Here is a 4,059-nt window from a genome sequence, read left to right as displayed (position 1 = left end):
AAAGATCAGAACTAATTAAATAAGTAAATAAATAAATACACAAGTAAGTAAAAAGCGAGAACCATTATAAAATATTATGAGGAAGATGAGATAGAAGAAGAGGAGGAAAAAGAAGAAGGAGAAGAATCTTAAAAAAGCAGAGCACGAGTATCACTCAGCACTTTCATAATTGCGCGGGCCCCTGTCAGTTCCTGGTCGATTTCTCGAAATTCTTCAATGTACTCTCCAGACGACTGCAAAAGTGCATCCCATCATTCGATCACACGATATCGAACGCGGCAACGTCGATGTCGTCTGCAGCTGACATATCTATGTCAATGATTTACAGAACATACGGCCTACCGTTGCCGTTACGCCTTTCGTAGAATTCATGTGCTCTAATTCAACTTTCTTATGTGTCACTTGACAAGATGCGTTATGGGACGATACTCGCTCACATGTGATACCCATAAGGGATGTAACAGAATCACAGCGGTATATTTAATTAAAAGATGATAGTAGAAGTGTTGAAGTATCATGATATCAAGCGGATCTAGGAATACGGCAATATTTTTATAGAGAGGACGACATCCCGGGCTGACGTATCTTAAACTAATTTCAATTTAAAAGTTTGTATACATTTTGAGTGAGTGAAGCGAGAACTTTTGACAGATAGTAACATTCCGTCATTAAAATGTACAGGATGGGGTGTAACAAATTAAATAGACCATATCATTGTTGTATGTGAGGTTGCAGTTGTCTGAACAAAAATCCTACTTATTGATTGATTCTTGTTTTTTGTGTCGATTAAAGCGCGTGGCAAAAGAGGAAATGAAGACGAGAATATTATACAAAATAAAATGATAATTGTAGATTCAACACTCAAAAACGTACATCCACATACACGCGTACCGAAAAATATATCTTGAAGTAGCTTTCATGTACATTTTTTATTCTGTAAATGCTGTAAATCAATAAGCATTACTCGGCGGATTTCTGACTCAACCTAACCCGCTCAATTAAGTGGCCGACATCACTGCATTTAGGCACGTACCGTTTGTGTAGTGGGATCACCGGTGTTTGTTGAAATCAACAGCTGAAACGCCACATGTTGAGAAGTATTAAGGCTTTTATTGATTGAGGCAGAGAGCAGGGGATTTTCTCTTCGGTATAGATGAGTCAATCCAACGTTTAAACACGTTCCTGGACAGATTACATACATCCATATTTGCAAACGTATGGTACGTATTTTTAATACAATGCAAAACCATATGAATTATTAGATTATCTTTTCGTAGTACAATAAAAACGATAATTATGACAACTTTTCATTTTCTGCATTTGTCTGTTTTTTCAAGGAACACCCACAACTGTTCTGCATGATAACAGTAATTAAGATTGTACACAATTGTACACTACTTGGTATGATTCAAATTTGAATTGTTATGCGATGTTGTTATGCAATGTCTCAATGCAATGTAAAATCATATGCATTCCGGTGTCACACAATCTTTTTGAACAAACAAATAAACGTGTATCAACGAAATCATATTCTGGATTATAATCTTTAAAAAAGAAACCTTCGTAAAAGTGATTATTTAAGATTGTTGCAGAGCGCATTTCATTGTAAATTAGATTAGAGTATAATTATTTTATTACTATTTTTGTTATTATTATTATTTTTTTAATTGTTGTCATTGTCTTCATTATCGTTTATAATTTCGTTCAATTTCATTGCCACACAATAAATGCATGAAATATGAATAGATGAAACCGTACTCATGGTACAACGACCTTACCTGAAAAATAAAAATAACAACAACAACAGCAGCAGCAACAACAACATATGCAATGATGGATAAAACGCAACTACGTATTTTTTTCGGCGAGAAGCCCCGCGTTTTACTTTCGTTACGCCTAATTCTATTATGACGATCGGGGCATGGCATAACAATAACCCACATGATGGGGTCGCTAACACGATTTGCTGTGAAGGAAAATACAGTCGTGTTTGTCAATGACAATTTTTACAGCTTGCTTCATTTTTGATAGTTTGCGGGGGTTTAATGAAAACAAAAAATTTGCAGGACAGGTCAAACGTGGTGTATGGAAAGGAAGGGATTGTGGTGAACTTTCTTTTTCGCAAAAAATATTTGATGTGGTGAATTTATGGGGTTCTCAGGCACTGGCTTGCTCGGTGGCAATCAGTTGCTCCGCGCTTTACTTCGTCACATTATACAGTTAAGGTTAGGGCCGCGACCTGATTTAGGGTTAGGGTTACGATAGGATATATTTTGGTCGAGAGTTGAAGCTAAATTTGGGTTAGGGTAGTATATGGACTGTGGCGCAGTTGTCACTGGGGCACGTGTCATACAAGAAACATTTGTAATAGCTTGAAATGTGTATTAGACATGAATTCTAGTGATTTATATATAAAAGGCAACGGTTCGTAAAACTCTAGGTTTAATAATAATATCATAATAAGAACGTTAGCATCGAAGTCTCTAAGCGCCAAAAGTAACCATTTCCATCTGGAGATATCGGGGATTGAACCCGAGGCCTCTCACATGCGAAGCGAGCGCTCTACCACTGAGCTATATCCCCGCCAATATATATTTCAGTTAAAATATTAATGTATATAACAAACATTGATATACTCGCATATAATTTTATGTTAATTTAAAACAGGTATATTTGTTGAGGGTACTGACTCTGACGTTGAAGAATACGACTCAAGCCTCCCTGTGGAGTAAAAAGAGATAATGCATTCTACCGATGCAACTAATCATAAATTTGACATAGCCTACATGTATGTTGTGAAATCTGTTTTGTCCATGGTTACTGAGTGTAATGTATGGAGTAAAATATTCATTTTTTGTTATAGTAACAATAAAAGAGTAGGCCGTATTTTGAATTAATATGTACTGCATTAATAATTTAACCTAATCTAAGAAATCTAAGAAATCTTAATCTAATCATTACTATTAAAGGAAGAAGTAATAAAGTCGCAACTTATTTTACATTCTTGCTTCCCATCAATTTTTAAAACTCTTTTTCAACAAGCATTTTCATGAGCTGAATTGCTCGTTTAAGCCGATCTGTATTATCCTTGTACATGCATTCATTGATAAACTGGTGTTTCGTGTAAAAGATGGAGAACAGGGATACCACTTGAATTCACTGTCACAACTTCAGGCGCCTTCTCACGTTGCCATTGATTTGTTGTTGTACATGTATTCTTTCTGTTTCATCTATGTCTCCCTTTTTTCTTTCTTCCCTCTCTCTCTCTCTCCCTCTCTCTCTCTCTCTCTCTCTCTCTCTCTCTCTCTCTCTTTCTCCTCCTCTCTCTCACCCTCTTCCCTATCTCTCTCTTTCTTTCTCGCTCTCTCTCTTTATTTCTTTCTAGTCTTTCTCTTCATTTCTCAAAATGGTAGGTGCAATAATTATTGTATACGTTCGATGTAACCTTTATGCAGCAATTTTGAAAATGCTGAGACCCATCAGCCTTTTTTTTTTTTTTACATTTTAGTATTTTAGAGTGCTTCTCTCTCTCTCTCTCTCTCTCTCTCTCTCTCTCTCTCTCTCTATGTTTTTCTCTCTCTCTCTCTCTATGTTTCTCTACCTCTCTCTCTCTATGTTTCTCTATCTCTCTCTCTCTTTCTATCTCTCTCACTCTTTCTCTTTCTCTCTCTCTTTCTCTCTCTCTCTTTCTCTCTCTCCCCTCTCCCCTCTCTCTCAATTACATTTACAATTAAAGATGCAATGTTATTGAGATGAAACTGCTACCACTACCAAGAAGAGTCTGAAATCGAGAACTTACAAACATCCTATTTTAGTCTGTGTCTGTATCGGATGAATCGCATCTTGCATCTCGTGTATTACGAAGTGAATGCAAGTAGCGTTCGTCACAAAAGACACAGCCTTTACTGACATATCTGGGGAGGTAAGGGAATGAAAAATAAAATGATACATTAAGACTTTGTATAATGCCATTTGGTCCATTGTCACATCTTCTATCATCATTAGGCTTAACGTCCGATCATCCATCAACATTTCGTCCTCTAAATATTTTGGTCCAAT

General features: G+C 36.3%; 1 non-coding gene across 1 annotated transcript; it reads right to left on the bottom strand.

The window, feature by feature from the left end:
* Positions 1-2,511: 2,511 nt before the first annotated feature.
* Positions 2,512-2,583, bottom strand: TRNAA-CGC. Its single transcript has one exon. It is a non-coding gene; the product is annotated as a tRNA-Ala (tRNA).
* Between the last annotated feature and the right edge of the window lie 1,476 nt (positions 2,584-4,059).

Source organism: Strongylocentrotus purpuratus, unplaced genomic scaffold, assembly GCF_000002235.5.
Source record: "Strongylocentrotus purpuratus isolate Spur 01 unplaced genomic scaffold, Spur_5.0 spur5_scaffold_15, whole genome shotgun sequence".
In the NCBI taxonomy this organism is placed as follows: Eukaryota; Metazoa; Echinodermata; class Echinoidea; order Camarodonta; family Strongylocentrotidae; genus Strongylocentrotus; species Strongylocentrotus purpuratus.
Note: the sequence above shows the minus strand (reverse complement) of the source record. Positions and strands in the feature narration are given on the sequence as shown.